The sequence below is a fragment of the Bos javanicus genome, chromosome 6 (assembly GCF_032452875.1).
Source record: "Bos javanicus breed banteng chromosome 6, ARS-OSU_banteng_1.0, whole genome shotgun sequence".
NCBI lineage: Eukaryota > Metazoa > Chordata > Mammalia > Artiodactyla > Bovidae > Bos > Bos javanicus.
In genome coordinates this window covers 77,372,951-77,391,251 of record NC_083873.1, presented here as the reverse complement: position 1 = coordinate 77,391,251, position 18,301 = coordinate 77,372,951, and the positions used below count along the sequence as shown (strand labels likewise).

Here is an 18,301-nt window from a genome sequence, read left to right as displayed (position 1 = left end):
GTTCCTGCTAACAGAAAGAAAAAGACTTTACAAGGAAAACAATTTTGCATTACACAATTATTTTAACATAACATGCATATTAAAAACATGATAAGGATTCTATATGGCTACCATTCAACAGTCAGGAGAGAAACTAAGAAATCCGATAAAGTAAGAGAATTTTATAATCATCTTTCTAATACTAGAAGCTTATACAGTAGTGCTACAACTTCTTGGTGTCTAAAGTATTTGAAAATTAAGAGTGAAAAACACATTCTCCTCCAAATCATGACAAATGATATAGCTCTTATAAAAAGCAAAAATGATATTAAGAAATTTGTCCACAATGACAAAGTTTAAAATATATCTTTAAGGCACCACCCTAAAACAAATTTTTATTTAAACTCATTATAATGTATGTACACTAAAATATCTAGCCAAAAGTTAATCTGAATGCTATTTTGACAGTTTGTGTGAATGAAAAGGTATCAAAAGAAGTAACAAGTTTTAAGGCCAAATACAGCTGTGACAAAAATGAAAATATCTAAAAAATCACCTCCAGTGACATCTTTTCCAATCTTTCAACTTCCAAAATATCATTCTCCTTATACCCAAGTTGACAATGTGACTATTTTTTAGATTATTTTTACATGAACATGTGTGTGCTCAATCGCTCAATCATGTCTGATTCTTTGTGATCCTGTGGACTGTAACCCACCAGGCTCCACTGTCCATGGGATTTCCCAGGCAAGAACACTGGAGTGGGTTGCCATTTCCTTCTCCAGGGGATCTTTCTGACCCAGGGATTAAATCCATGTCTCCTGTACTGGGGGTAAATTCTTTACTGCTGAGCCACCAGGGAAGGCCACATGAACATATATACAGGTATATTTTCCCTAAAATATCTATGGTCTATGGAAGGAATTAGGAAAAGATTATGAAGCTATTATGTATCCTTCAAGCTTCAGTTATAATAAAGTTGAGAGATTTCACCCTCAGCCAAATTAACAAGAAGATCTGGAGTGATGGAGCATGCGTTTACTTGTTCATTCATTCAACAAATATGTTTCGAGTTGCAATTATATGTCAAGTCCTTTTCTAGGTACTGGAGATTTTAGTGAAAAAGAGAGATTACATACCTACTTTAATGAATCACCCATTCTTGTATGGAAGACAGAGAACATGCAAATACATAAATAATTTTAATATCATATAGATATGAGTAATCCACAGAAAGTTTAAATAGAATAATAAATGCTACTATGTTTAGATTTTTACAGATTTACATATGGAAGCAAAATTAGAAGTTGCTAGTCATAAAAAGTCAGGAGTAAAGAGCATTCCGAAGGCCTCAATCTGGAATCGCCTTGGGCTGATCAAGAATTATCACAATGGCCAATGAATCTGTACAGGACTGGGATAAGAATGTTCTGGGCTGAGATCAGAGAAGTGAGCAACAGCCAGATCATTGGCATTGTAAACCAGGTTAAGGAGTTTAGTTTGGGAACAACCAGCCACTTGGTTAGGATACTAAATAGAGCTTCTAGGGAAAAAAGGACTAGGGCAGGAAAGGGAAAAAGACATAAGAACGGAACTAGAGATCAATTATTTCAGGAAAGGTAAAATGCTAGAGTAGGCAGAAAACTGTGATTGAAAACGCATGTGGAATGGACCCACTATCAGTTGAAAAATATGAGTGTCTGCATTAAATGAAAGAATCTCACCTTAAACAAGAAATAAGAGTGCTTAAACTACTAGAAAGCAAGGTCTGTGAACCTACAAAGAATAGGTCTGGATCAGATGATAAAATTATTTCATGTGGTAAGATGGAGAAGCACAAAAATACTGTGAATTTAAATAGATTTTGACTCTTAAATTGAAGGAGACTAGACTGCAAGGTGTTCCATGAAGTCGGGGTATCTTGTGTGAATAGATCAAACTAATCTTTAAACTGACCATCTCTACAAAGGAATCTGAGTCACCGACCACTAGCAGCAAAAGTGGAGGGGCTGTAACACGGCCCACATGGACGAAGTCTGTTCAGTTCGGTTCAGTCACTCAGTCATGTCAGACTCTTTGCGACCCAATACACCGCAGCACACCAGTCCTCACTGTTCATCACCAACTCCCGGAGACCACCCAAACCCATGACCAATGAGTCAGTGATGCCATCCAACCATCTCATCCTCTGTCGTCCCCTTCTCCTGACCTCAATCTTTCCAGGTATCAAGGTCTTTTCAAATGAGGCAGCTATTCGCATCAGGTGGCCAAAGTATTGGAGTTTCACCTTCAACATTAGTCCTTCCAATGAACACCCAGGACTGATCTCTTTTAGGATGGACTGGTTGGATCTCCTTGCTGTCCAAGGGACTCTCAGGAGTCTTGTCCAACACCACAGTTCAAAAGCATCCATTCATCAGCACTCAGCTTTCTTTGGAGTCCAACATTCACAATGAAACATGATTACTGGAAAAACCATAGCTTTGAGTAGATGGAACTTTGTTGACAAAGTAATGCCTCTGCTTTTTAATATTCTGTCTATGCTGGTTATAACTTTCCTTTCAAGGAGTAAGAGACTTTTAATTTCATGGCTGCAGTCACCATCTATAGTGATTTTGGAGCCCCCAAAATAAAGTCTGTCACTGTTTCCACCGTTTCCACATCTATTTGCCATGAAATGATGGGATCAGATGCCATGATCTTAGTTTTCTGAATGTTGAGCATTAAGCCAACTTTTTCACTCTCCTCTTTCACTTTCATCAAGAGGCTCTTTAGTGCTTCTTCACTTTCTGCCATAAGGGTGGTGTCATCTGCATATCTGAGCTTATTGATATTTCTCCCGGCAATTTTGATTCCAGCTTGTGCTTCCTCTAGCCCAGTGTTTCTCATGATGTACTCTGCATATAAGTTAAATAAGCAGGGTGACAATATACTGCCTTGACATACTCCTTTTCCTATTTGGAATCAGTCTGTTGTTCCATGACAGTTCTAACTGTTGCTTCCTGACCTTCATATAGGTTTCTCAAGAGGCAGGTCAGGTGGTCTGGAATTCCCATCTCCTTCAGAATTTTCCACAGTTTATTGTGATCCACACAGTCAAAGGTTTGGCATAGTCAATAAAGCAGAAATAGATGTTTTTCTGGAACTCTCTTGCTTTTTCCATGATCCAGCGGATGTTGGCAATTTGATCTCTGGTTCTTTTGCCTTTTCTAAAACCAGCTTGAACATCTGGAAGTTCACGGTTCACGTATTGCAGAAGTCTGGCTTGGAGAATTTTGAGCATTACTTTACTAGTGTGTGAGATGAGTGCAATTGTGTGGTACTTTGAGCATTCTTTGGCATTTCCTTTCTTTTGGATTGGAATGAAAACTGACCTTTTCCAATCCTGTGGCCACTGCTGAGTTTTTCAAATTTGCTGGTATATTGAGTGCAGCACTTTCACAGCATCATCTTTTAGGATTTGGAATAGCTCAACTGGAATTCCATCACCTCTACTAGCTTTGTTCGTAGTGATGCTTTAAGGCCCACTTGACTTCACATTCCAGGATGTCTGGCTCTAGATGAATGATCATACCATGGTGATTATCTGGCTTGTGAAGATCTTTTTTGTTCAGTTCTTCTGTGTATTCTTTCCACCTCTTCTTAATATCTTCTGCTTCTGTTAGATCTCTACCATTTCTTTCCTTTATTGAGCCCATCTTTGCATGAAATGTTCCCTTGGTATCTCTAATATTCTTAGAACAGAGCTAAAATCTTAAGTTTTGTTTTTAAAAAATAGTGTATATGTTATCCCCTAAGTTATTATATAAATTCTGGGGAAATATTTGAGTTATAAATATAAATCAAATTTTTCTTCCTGAAGCTATTATAAAACTAAGTCTTCAAGATAAATATTGCAGTTATATGTCTGGCATTCCATTAAAAATATGCAATCTCAAGTCTGGAAAGAACCATTCAACTCACACAATAGATAATAACTCTAAGATTATGTCTGCTAAAAATCACTAAGTTTCATATGAGGAAACTGTGACTACAAATTCACTCTGTTCTTGAGCCACCCACCCAATTACATATGAAGAAGCAAGTCCTTCTTCATGTTGAGAAACATGCGATATCTGTACTATGGCATTCTCTACCCACTTGTCTAAATTCAGTGCAAATAGGCTATGTGTAAAACACATTAATCTAGTTCTAGAAGACACCTGTCTTCAAATATTTGTCTTTTTATTTACAAGATTTAAGCAAATACAATATTGTTTTCCTTAAATCAAACTTTACTTCTTTCCTTTTCTTCTTTGATTTCTACTTCATTCTTCTATTAACATGTGCTGCTCTGATGGTTTATTTCTAATTAAAATCACAGGTCTACAAAATAAGGTGATTTTCAACAGGATATTAAAATGCTTTGGAAGAAGCCTCTAAGAGCTGGTTAAGGGATTTTGATTTGAGTTTCTCTTCTAATAACTATGTGAAATGTCATTACATCATTAGATTGACAGTTCCAAGTTTATTTGTGCATCTTAGAATTAATGATATTACTATGTATGATTCAAAGAGTTGCTATGAGTAGTCACTGAGCTTTTGTGTGAAAAAGTGTTCAACTAATGGCAACATGTTACATAAATGCTACAAATTATATTGAAATGCTTGTTATCAAAAAATGACTGAGTGATACAAAATACCTAATCCAATTTAGTCCCATATCTGTATCTATCTATCTATCCATAGAGAAAGGGTAGAAGAGGAGGGAGGAAGCAGGAAGGAAAAGGAGGAGAGAGAGAGAGATGACTGCTATTATTTCTTTGCTTTTAAGTAACTGTCATTTCCCATTTTTTGTGTTTCTTTATGCATACCTGAAAGACTCTACCTTCCTGCCATCACCTTCATCTTGGCTGTATTAATAAATTACTTCTTTCCTGATTTCTCCCTAAAGTAAGTATGACAGCTGCAAAATTGCTTTATAGGCTGGGTACAATTGCACTCATTTTGTATGCTAGTAAGGTTATTCTCAAAATCTTTCAAGCTAGGCTTCAGCACTATGTGAACTGAGAACTTCCAGATGTACAAACTGGATTTAGAAAAGGCAGAGGAACCGGAGATCAAATTGCCAACATTTCTTGGGCAATAGACAAAGCAAGCAAATTCCAGAAAAACATCTACTTCAGCTTCATTGACTATGCTAAAGCCACTGACTGTGTGGATCACAACAAACTGGAAAATTCTTAAAAAGATAAGAATATGAGACCTTACCTGCCTGCTCACCTTACCTGCTACCTGAGAAATCTGTATGCAGGTCAAGAAGCAAAAGTTGGAACCTTAATGGAATAACAGACTGATTCAAAATTGGGAAAGGAATAAGAAAAGGCTTTAGTGTCACCCTGTTTATTTAACTTATATTTAGGGTACATCATGCAAAATGCCAGGCTGAATGAATCAAAAGCTATAATCAAGACTGCCAGGAGAACTAGTCACAAACTCCAGTATGCAGATGATACCAGTCTAATGGCAGAGAGTGAAAAAGCTGCCTTAAAACTCAACATGCAAAAAACTATGATCACGGCATCCAGTTCCATCACTTTATGACAAATGGATGGGGAAGAAGTGGAAGCTGTAACAGATTTTATTTCCTTGGGCTCCAAAATGATTGTGAATGGTGAGTGCAGCCATGAAATTAAATGACACCTGCTCCCTGGAAGGAAAGCTATAACAAACCTAAAAAGTAAAGACATTACCTTGCTGACAAAGGTCCGTATAGTTAAAGTTATGATTTTTCCAGTAGTGATGTATGGATATAAGACTCGGACCATAAGGAAGGCTTAGCACCAAAGAATTGATGATTTCAAGTTGTGGTGCTGGAGAGTCCCTTGACTCTTGAGAGTTCCTTGGATTGTAAAGAAATCAAACCAGTCAATCCTAAAGGAAATCAACCCTGAATATTCATTGGAAGGACTGATGTTGTAGCTGAAGCTCCGATACTTTGGCCACCTGATGTGAAGAACTGACTCATTGGAGACCCTGATGTTGAGAAAGATTGAAGGCAAAAGGAGAAGAGGGCAGCAGAGGATGAAATGGTTAGACATCTTCACTGAGTGAAGGGACATGAATCTGAGCAAACTCCGGGAGATGGTGAAGGACAGGAAAGCCTGTGGTGCTGCTGTCCACAGGGTGGCAAAGAGCCAGATACGACTTAGCAATTTAACAACAACAAAGTAATCTCTAACAATTGTCATAAATGTTCCACTTCTACCTGACTAAGGTAGAAAATACCAGGTAGAAACTACATCATGGGAGTTCTAATACAGAGAAAACTCTGATTTAATTCTGGGTCTTAGAAGAAATGGCTCAGAAGTGATGACTTTTCTACCTGTATATGATGAAGCAACCTTTAGAGTATATGCATATATTATTTAACTCAACAGATTCTTCTAATGCTTGTCTTATGTAGTGTTCATATGCTCTATGTGTACATGCATCTTTCCTTGCAAACTGAGTTTCTTGCTCTTTTCTAAAACAGAGCTTGTTACAGGAAAATAAACACTTTTAAATGTTTTAAACTTTCATCAAAAGACTGAACTTTCAAGTTCTGAAAGCAATATAAGACATCCTGAGACTAGTGGAAAAAGCAAACACCTGTTATGAATAAAGCTAAAGGGAAATTAAATTCCCAGTGTTAAAAAACAAAAGAAACAACATTAAAAGATTATTTTTAATTGTCTTTCAACCATGATATCTTCTATGTTCTAAAAATAAAAGAAAAATTGTGGCTCACTGTGGTTGCTTATGAAATACTGCAATAGAAATATCTCAAATATTTGTTAAAATGAATAAGCAGAGAATAAAATTCTGGTACTGATACAAATTTGGAAAAAAAATCAGCTCTTGAAAGCACATTATTTTCATTTAAATTAAATAAAATGTCACAACTGTCTCTTTGCAAACATAATGCAAACAGATTTCAATTAATGATAACAAAAGTATAACTCTGGAATTTATTCTTTGGAGAATACAAATATTCCTTTAATTTCCCTTCGTCTACTCTCCTCTTAAAGAATGTTAACATTTTAATGGTAGAGAAAATGTGCCTTCAGAATATTCCAGATAATTTCTTTGAAAATCTTTATAACGATAGTAATGAGGCACTTTACCTTAATCCCATTGACACCTGTACTTGACATGTAGGAAAAAAAAAAAAAAGCAGCAAAAATTATACATATTTTGACAGAGATCTGTCTTGTTAGTGAGTGCTTTCTCCCCATCCTAAGCTAATCATAACTGGCATTTCTGAAGGTAGTTGAGAAGAATGAAAATGTTTTTGGTATTATTTTTCCAAATAATAAGGGACTTTTACCAATCAACCCCATCCTCAGCACATATACAAAATGAATGCCTAAATGCTGGTTCACAAGCAAGCAGACATGTTAACAGTCTCACAGGTCAAAACAACTGACTGTGTTTTTATATTATGATACATATATAGAGAGTGTAATTATTATTGGACACTTACTTTTAAAAACTGACATGCTGATTTTTAATTTGTGTACAGAGGCATGATGTCAAGCTTGCCTCTAACAACAGTGTGTAACCCGTAAAACATCTGGGCTATCTCAGCTCTTCCCACTGTCCTGAGCCACTGTGACTGATATAAAAGGGTTCCTTTTAAACAAATATGAGTGTTCCCTGGAGGGAGCATCATGCCATCCTGTTGCTTTGAATTTTATGTATTATCTGTCTTCATTATTTAATCATGTGCCCTTAAGGTCTGCATGGTTTCATCAACTTCACTATCAAAAGGAATTTTTAAAATGGATCATTGCTAAACAGTCACCACCATTGTTGATTTATAACAAGAGCTACAGAAAATAATAGTCCTGATCTAATTCAGGTAGTGTCTGTGATCACTATTTTCACAGTATCTCTAACAGCTTGGAGAGAAGCAGTTATATGTAAAAGCTGTTTGCTCTTTCATCCATATAGAGGATTTTTTTTTCATCTACAAGGTCTAATCATCTCTGGATCTTTTTTCCTCATGACATCTGTTATTTTCTAATTCAACAACAAAATTAACTGGTTTTGAAGTTATCAGAGTCTAAGGAAAAAAATGAATCATTGAAATATACTATTCTGAATTTGTATATTATCTTTGTGTTTAATCAAACAATGATTTCTCTAATTTAGCTCAATGTATTTATCCCTTTTTACCTCACATTAATAATATCAAAGGGAGGGTACATCTGTCACTTATTATTCAATTTCTTCAAACCTGGGAAGATTAGTAAAGACAGGAAATTTCACTGGGCTTATAGCCTAATTAAAAGCAACAGGCTTAACTATGAATAGTTTTTCAAAACGCTCAAACTATTTTTTCTTTTTTTGCTTATCTAAGCTTAAGATGTTCATTAGTAACTCATTAAAGACTTAGTTACAGTTCAGTGGGTGAGTCCTGAATATAATGATGGAATGTGTGTACAAATGTGTAGACTCATAATTAGAGAAACTGTCACATTTGGGGGTTAAGAATATACAATGCAGTATTTGAAAAACACTATGGAAAGTAAGTGACCCAAGACAGTGTAGTATTTTAAAATTTGCTAACTATCCAGGTCATTTGGTTTTTAGGTCTAATTCTTAAAGGTATGTTTTAATGACCACATTTTTCCAAGATTAAATGTGTGAAGCTTGGTTCTAAGGCCTTTCTATACATTATTTTACTTAATCCTCATAGTACAACAAAGTAGGCCTAATTACCCTTATAAAAAATAAGAAAACCATGATTCACATGGTTAAGGTCATGTTTCTTGGAAGTAACAGAATTGGAATTAGATTCTAAGGCCTGAAATCTTTTCACTTCATTCAATAGAACCATGCAAATTAGAATTCCAAAGCAGTTTAAATTGAATAATACTATAAACTTCAGTTTCTGGGCTTCATGTAAGCATTATTTTCTAAATAGGACATCTTCCTTTATTCAAGGTTTCTTAAAAATGTAACAGCTGTTCAGTAATAACATTTATAAATCATTATCTTTATTTAGTCCTAATCTTTTCTCCTGAAATAGTATTATTTCAGATAAGTCCAGTGGGCTGAAATAGTGCAAGTTGACTAGGATTCTTTCCAAATAATATTTCAAGTCCTTTTCCATTTCTCATCTTTTTCTGTTTAAAGATGTGATATGAGTGAGTCCAAAGGATACTAAGTAACATGTGTAGATTTGACAGACACAACAAATAGCATAACTTTCTTAAGATTTAAAGAGGCATTGAGTTGTTTGTAGAACATACCAGAGAAAATAAGTGTATGGAAATAAAAGATGCACTGTTTATAATTTGAGCAAAGACACAAAAAATGTAAAAAAGAGGGCTTTCTGAATCTGGTAGAAGAATTCAGACTAGAACAAAAATAGAAATGCTTCTGGCCATCAAATTAAAGCTTAATGTTCTTTATCATTTTCTTAAGGAGGAGTAATTGGAAACTAACTAGAAGAATTCAATGAATTACCTAACTATTCTGTGTATCATTCACCACTATTCAATTCACATATCAGAATAAAGTTTCAATCATTGTCAATTAGTAGTTTTTGCAATCATAAAAAAACAAGTTAATGAACTATTTTTAGGAATAAGTAAAAAAGAAGGTGGAGTGGGGCTAGACAAATGATATATGATTTCAAAGTGAATTTAAAATAGCTGAGATGTAAGTGGGCAAATCCAAGCAAAAAGCCTCTTAGAAAATGCATCTAAAGATTTCTTAAATCCAAATGTACTATAACAATGGTACCCTGTGATCTTTTTACAAAAAATATATTTATATAAAGAATACTTAGAAATGAAAAATAAAAATTAAGAAATGATTAAATCATATTTCTTCAAGTAAGATATGCAAATAACCAAGTACACGAAAATGAGCTCAAGATTATACATTAGAGAAATATAAGTCAAGATTGGGAGTTTAGGATTGACATGTACAAACTACTATATTTAAAATAGATCATCAAAAAGAAACTATTGAGTAGCCAAAAAAAAAAAAATTATACAATGAGATACTACTTCATTTTGACCAGATTGATTAAAAGAAAAAAGACAGTAACAAATATAGTTGAGAATGCAAGAATGTTTGCAACGTGTCACTGTGCAACCACTTTGGAAAGTAGTTTAGCACTTCCTCAAAATGTTAAATATAGTAATCATGTGACTCAGCAAGTCCACTCCTAGGTTTATACCCAAGAAAAGTGAAAACGTCCACACAAAAATTTATGCATGAATTTTCATAAAAACATTATACAGAATAGCCAAAAAGTGGGGAATAATCCAAATTTCCATCCACGGATAAATATAATGTGGTATATTTATACAACAGATTACTTGGAAACAAACAAGAACCACCCATACATGCCATGGTATACATATATTTTAAAAATATTATGCTAAATGAAAGAAGCAAGTTGCAATGTCTACAATAGGGAAAAGCATAGATACATTGATTACTGATGGTCCGGGACTGGGTCTTCCCAAGGGGAAGATGGATGTGACTACTAATGGATATAGGATTTCTTTTTGGAGGACTAATTACACTCTAAAAGGTACACGACTATGCAAACACTAAAATCCACTAAACTAAATTTTATGGTATATGAAATATATCTCAAGAAAGATATTTTAAGTACCCATTTATACATTAAAAAAGATATTGATGCATCAAATCTAATTTTTAAAAAACTACCATATATTTTAAAAATATTTTCTTCTTCCTTCATCACAAGAGGACTACGATTTTCAAACTTATTTATAGGTGTGGCTATGAGGCAGAGTTTTAATTAATGGAAGCGGAAACAAAAGTAATGCGCACTATTTCCAAGCATATCCATATAAGAACCTCCCACTGGAATCCTCCCAATACTCTTCTTCCTTCTGTGGATAGGAATGACAGTGAGCCTCAGAAAGATATTGGAACTCTTGTGCCATTAATAGACTGAGTCTATAAATAACTGTGAGAACAAGAGAATGGCATCCCCTCTGTCCTTCAAACACAGAGATATGCACACACGTGCACAAACACACACACACACACACACACACACACACACACACATATACTGTCCAACCAGAAACATTTATCTTTCTTCAAACGTTTGGTGAACAAGAATATATTCTCTCGAAGCTATTATTCATTTTGAATTCTACTGTGACCACAGCCAAAGTTTACGCTATCTAATACATTAAGAATGGAAATTAAAGTAGGCAATTCAAAGAAGTCTTTCTCCAGAAGTTCCATAGTATATAATTCGAAACACATACACACACAATTGATTTGATCCTTATTTGACTCTTTCTTGTCTTAGATATTTGATTTTCTGAGGAGTCATTCCTTGAAAATTACAAATATAGAGTGCAGTGATTTTTCAGGAATCTCATTTTCAAAATTGATCAATTACACTAATTTTGATATTATATCTTAATTACTGTTCTTTCATAATATATATGTTAAATTTATATCTACCTATTATTCTTTTCACTTTTGTAAAATTTTGCTTAATATTCTATATATATATATATATCAATATATATTTTAGAATAATTTCATTAAATTTCTACATGGAAAAGCTCACATCAGTACTCTGAAAGCAGTTGTGTGAACATACATAAAATTTAACTTGGAAATAACTTACAATTTTGCTGTTCCTAGTCTTTTTTTATTCAGGAACATGGTATATTGGGTGTTTTATTTTATAATTCCCAGTAAGTTTCACAGTTTTCTTCTCCTAGGTTTAATGTAGCTCCTCCTATATTTCCTAAGTAACTCAGGCATTTCATTTCTACTGTGATGTAATCATATATGCATGTATGAATCATAAACCTGAACTTAGTGCTTTCATTGATTCTGGAAAGTTATTATATTATTGATTTTCTGAATGCATCATAATCTACCTGCAAATAACAATTATATCTTAATATTTGAATATTTATTCTTGTTTACATTTGTTGATTATTATAGTAGCCAAAACTTGTGGAATTATTTTAAATAAATGGTGGTGATAATAAGTAAGGCTGTTTTGATCATTTATGACCATTTATTTTATATAGTTGTAAGTCAAAAATGAGTCATTCTTTTACTTTCCGTATTATCAAGAGATTTTCTTCTATGGGTACAAAGATACAATCAAATTTTATATACAACCATGTTCCCTTATACTGCAATTTGTAACTGTAATGTATCAATGACCTTCAGTGCTGAGCCAATAATCTATGGTTAGATACACAATTATTTCTTATATAACATGCATTCATAATTTTTTAAACTTTAATGAAGGGCTAGAAATGTCTTAATTTTAAGGTGAAATCAGTATTAAAGACACAACTTTTATTTCTAAAGTTATTCCACTTTTTAAAAATATGCGCTTGCACGACTGCAAAAAATATCTAACAACCATTAGTATTAATTGTACCACCAGGTCATGGAATTATTGAATTTTTGCCTTCTGATTTAAATTTGTTTGAAGAGGATTACTTAAACAATAAAATAGGTGACACTGGTAATGACAGACAAAGAAATATACGAGACTATGTTCTTATACTTTATCAAGCTATAACCTTGACTTCATGACATTCATATCACCACAAACTACAGTGTGCATAGATCAAATAAAGACAGAAAGTTTATCAAGTGTCACTGTGAGAGCCTAGTTTTGTTTGAAGGTGTCTAGCCATTACTTTTGGAAATTACAACCAGCATATTTCTCTTGCAAATCCTTAGCTAGCCTAACTCCTTTGGTCAAATAATTCATACACAGTTTTTCTGATACAAAGACAAGTTTTTATTTTTAAAGAAACTAGTTCTGCTACGATGGTAAAGAAACATAGATTCAAATAAAATAAAAATATAATTATTAAAATAAAGTTTATTTTTAATTCATCAATTAAAAATCTGAAATAAATTAGAGAATGACTTAACCCTAGTTTTCAACAGGGCCTTATTCTGAACTGTCAAAACAGATTATAATGTAACATTGATATATAGCATCTTATTTGCATGATAAGACTCTTTCCTATTGCATTTCAATTTTTTGATTGGTCATTAAGCAATTATTTTCCAATCTGAATGCAGGAAATAATTGTATGAAAAATGCCCTATGGCTATTTACATGAAATTATAAATGTAAGAGCACTATTCTTACATTGAGAATGAAAATAAATAGCAATGCAAAGAAGAGGGAGACAATTAGATACTTATATATTACACATCAAACTACTTGAAATGTATTCAACATCAAGTGCACAATGACCATCCTAGTATAATCAGTTTACCCCAAAGCCAAGAAGCACAAAAAATAATATATGATTCTAAACCCTTGAAACAGTCACAGTACATAAAATCTGAAGATAGAAAATGCTACTTTGCTCTCAAAGTGCACATTTCTTACTTGTAGAGGAATATCACTACAATAAAATTCACACATAACATGTTTTGCAGATGCAAAGACAAAATAAAATTATTTTCCAATTGCCAAACTGCATACTGAATGCACAGAGAAGGCTCCTAAACACATTCTTACAAAGGAAAGCTGTCAGATGTACATATTGGTAGTACATTATGTTGTATTAGAGACTGCATAGTTAACTTTTGAAATATATATTAATACTTATTTTGAATTTCAGTACCAAGTGGCTAATGCATTAATAGATGCTATTGGATGTGTTCTCAATAATCTCATGTATCATGATGATGACAAAGATTTCTCAGTATAACATATTTGACCATACAGATAGTGATATTACTGCAAGTATTACAAATTATCTAGGCTGGCAAGCATTATAAACATTTAAAGGATGATTAATTTCTAGAAAAAAAATAGCTAAGCAGAGCTTAGAAGTCAACCTACCACTTTCACCATTAATAAAACATGACTTCATAAAAAAATTTATATGGTAATATTTTCTGTGGTAAAATATAATTTGGTACTTTCTCAAGCTTCACATATTATTAGAGGTTAAAATATTTTGAATTATTATTTTAAATCATTGGCACATTAAATATTACTATAACTAAAAATAGATTAATAATAAAACAAATTACAAAAACCATAATAGTACAAGATATATGTGTTTGATCATTGTTTTGTCCCTGCTAAGAACTGTTTATAATAACTAACTTGTTAGCTTTAAAGTTCATTAATATATAAATACACATGCAACTTTACCAACACAAAATAAACTTGGGAAAAAGTACATATATTGTGGCTCATGAAAGAGTTTTTTAAATTCTACTTTTTTCTGCAAAGATATCATTAAAAATACTGTTTCCTTTTACATATAGTAAGCTACAATGATCCTGTTTTCTATCTCTATCATTGTGATACACTTGCTAAGTACAGTTTAATGAACACAAGATGCAGTTAAAATATTTGAGCATCGCAATCACCTTCTCAACTCCCAACCCATTATGGCTTGGGTGACGTACCTCCCAAGAACAGGTCTCCTAGTGTGGGTCCTATACTGAACCATGACATTGTTTTACCGCCAGTCAGGATGAGTCCCAGGTGCTCATGGTATCACTGGATTTTTGTTCTCTGATCTCTCTATTTTCCCTTGCTCCCAACCACATCATTAGAACAAAAAAGTCCTTTATCTTCATGCAACACTACATTAGTTAACACCAAAGAACTGGCCATCTGCTTTCACTACTTCTCTTTACTTCTGCCAGGTCTCATTGCATTATAGATAAGGATTTTATGGTTATACAGGAAGGAGACACAGTCATGGAAAACAGAAAAATAGAAATACAGAGGTACACAGAGACATAAAATATGGACAGATAAACATAGAACCAGAGACATTTCTTAAGTTTAAAGTTGTATATGTATATATATATATATATATACATATATATATATATATAAATATACACAAAATGTGGATATACTAATTAAGTTTATTTTCCTATAAAAAATACTGGCCAGACTCTCTAGGATGATGTGGGAGATTACTCAACTAGTGTAAATATTGTTCAGAATTAATTATTTAGCTTAGTTTCTAATTTTACCCATGCAGAAATCATGCAAAAAATGCATCACTTACAATTACATACTACTACCACTGACAATAGAGAATTATATACTAAAATATAATATACTGACAATTATATATTAAGTCTTTATATATATATCTGATATATATAGTCAGTTTGACAATAATTTTGTTTAGATACTAGTATTAAGATTTTCTGGCAAAATCAAAATGCTGAGGTTCTAGTAGCAAAAGACTTCAATTCTCAGGGTAAGAATAAGGATAATTGTATATATTCCTTATCTAATGCTGAGAGGTTTAGCTCTATTTCAAAGTAATTAGGGGTAGGAAAATAAAACAGAAAAAAGATTAACTGAGTGCCAAGCACTATGTTAGAACTATGTGTATATCATTCATTTCTTAAAATAACCCTACATGGAGTGTTTGTTCTTACAAATGAAAAGCAGGCTTACAAATTTTAAGTTACTATAAGCTTGAGGGAAGAATTTAGAATCCCTTGTTCATTACCATAGCTTTAGTAGCTAGCACAGTCATCTGACTCACAGTCTATGATAAATGTTATTTGTTAACTAATTTACCAAGTAACTGTTACAGAACTTGTAGGCAGTAGAGCTGAAATTTTATCTCATATCTGTTAAGACTTCAAAGCCCAGTCAGTCTATGCCCAGAACATGGAAGAGGCAGAAATCTACCTTTTTACCTCATCTGTTCACAAGAACCAGGAGAGCTGATGTGGAATTTTCTACAGGGAAGAATGGCTTTAATAGGAACTGATTATTTACCTGCAGTTAAGACCAGAGCTCAAGAAGCTAAATCCTTCATTTTAAGACCTCTCTGGGTCTCATGTGCAACTTTAGTCAAGTTGTTTGGTCACTTGGTACCCCAATACTTTCACATAAAAAGTTATATACAAAGTAATGATGATAATAATAAGTAATATTAAACCCATGAGAATGCTGTGTTAATTAATTGTACCAAATACAGTTAAAGTTTATGGCTATTGAATCACTATGTCCTTGTCACTCAGTCATGTCCAACTCTTTGTGACCCCATGGACTGTAACATGCCAGGCTCCACTGTCCTTGGAATTCTTCAGGCGAGAATACTGGAGTGGGTAGACATTCCCTTCTCCAGGTGATCTCCTTGATCTAGGTCTCAAACCCGGGTCTCCTGCATTGCAGGTGGATTCTTTACTGTCTGAGACACCAGGGAAGTAGTCATCATTATTATATACTCTGGAGAAAAGGCCAGAAATTTGGGTCATGTCCAGAAAAGTTAATTCTCTTTGATCAGGAGAAGAAATATAGCTAGGCGTTGCATCAACAGTAGGCAAGGACATGCTATCCAGGGATGTTTTGGAAAAAAAGTACCTCTATTACTAAGACATCTATTTTATTTCAGTCCTCTCAGGTTTCAAGCTATATGGTATTCCTTCAAGCCAAGACTGGTGGGGACTCCAAAAATGTCTAATTCTATTATATTTCTGCACTGATCAAAGGCACACACACTTTCTGTTTATGAGCAAGCTGAACTCAAAAAATCTGCTTACATGGAGCCCTTCATTTACAAGTTTGAAGTGGCATCACAAGGCAATGGAGAAAGCCTTCCACAGAAGGCAGTCAAAACTGACTTGTATTTTCTCTGGTGAAAAATTTTAAAATACTTACACAAGATAATAAGAATAAAGTTTATAAGTGGAAAGTTTCTATACTGTTTAGCCTGATATGCATAGGATAATATAAAGTAGTTCACAGAAAATGAAAACATTATTTTAGTTTTTTAGTCAAAATATTTTATATATTTTTATATACCAGGGTCAATAGTTTCTGTACTTTATTAGTTTTTAAATACTTATTAGAGTTGCTTGAAGAGATTATATGTGTGTTTCTGTATGCTTGTTCAATAAAGGTCTCAACTCAAGAATCATGGTGTAAGGCTCAGTGATCTTTGGGACCCATGAGGTACAAAGTAGGTGTCAGGTTTAGGAGACCAGAAACTGCACCTCTGAAAAGAAAGTCTTTCTTACAATGTGTATTTCTGCTATTTTTAACCTACCTTGCTCTAATAGTACAATTTTAGACTGACTTTGTAAACATGAATTGTACATATACTTAAGAGTTTTTTTTCCTGAATATCAGTATCAAATGAAGAAGCTCTCAGGGTAAGCTAATTCTTAGCTGTTACAATTTACTAGAACAAAAATATACGGGAAGGGTAGATAGTATGATGAAGGAAATTAACATGTTCAATCACTTAATATCAGTCATGTTCTGTGCTAGATTTTTTACATATCCTATTTAATCTTCAAATAAACTTACGAGTGAGACATTTTCATAATATCAAAAAGGCTAAGTAGAATCATCTTTAGGTACACTGACAATTAGAAAAGCATTTGTTTAAAAGAACATAATTCCTATACTGTGCCATATCACAAAATGTTATACATGCCCAAGTATATGAATGTGCAAGTGTCACATCAGTATAAGAATTGAGGGAAAAATTTGAAATATTTAACAATTTTACATTGTTTAAAATGAGATGGTTGTACAATTTTACTTTCATTTTTTAAAAAAGCACTATCTTATAGCAATTTGTTAGAAATAAAGTTGTGAAAGCAGGGAAACTTTAGGGGAAATGTCAAAAGACAAGTGATTTTATCCCATTTTTATAATGACAGTAGAATGCAATTCATGTTAAAACATATGAATGAGTCAAATTAAGAACTGCATCACTGAAAAACTACAATAGATTTCTACAGTCAATTAAAAACCAAAAATGAGCCAAGGAGGCTAAAAAGTCATTTCAGCTGCCTGCTAAACTCTAATACTCTGAGACCTCCTAAGCAGTGGCAAGTACAGCTGTGTCCTTTTTTCTTTGCTATAATTATCATTAACATATGCGACAGTGACTGTATTATGCCATTTTCATCTAAGGGCAAAACCAATGATAATCAGTAGAAAACTTTAAATTGGGAAAAAGTAACATATGTATAGACTTTAATCTGGCAATTTTTAGAGGGATTAAATAAATATTATTCTAAGTGGTACAGAATTTGTTTAGCTTATTTATTGACTAATTAGATGTTTTATAAAAATTTGCAAAGAAAGATTATTTCTTAACTATCATACTCATGCTATAAGTACCAAGATGTCTAAATGAACATGTATACAGTCTTTTATGAGTATATTAGCATGTTTCAGGAAAAATACATTTTTGCTTATGTTGATACTGTTTTGATAATGCTTTTTATTTCTTTTCTCGTTAAAAGGGATATCACAATTCTGTCTTAATGAGAGGTTTCAATT

General features: G+C 33.2%; 1 protein-coding gene across 16 annotated transcripts in view; it reads right to left on the bottom strand.

The window, feature by feature from the left end:
* Nucleotides 1-18,301, bottom strand: part of ADGRL3 (adhesion G protein-coupled receptor L3) — a 959,208-nt gene that overhangs the window by 573,344 nt on the left and 367,563 nt on the right. The gene's annotated exons all lie outside the window — the stretch shown is intronic.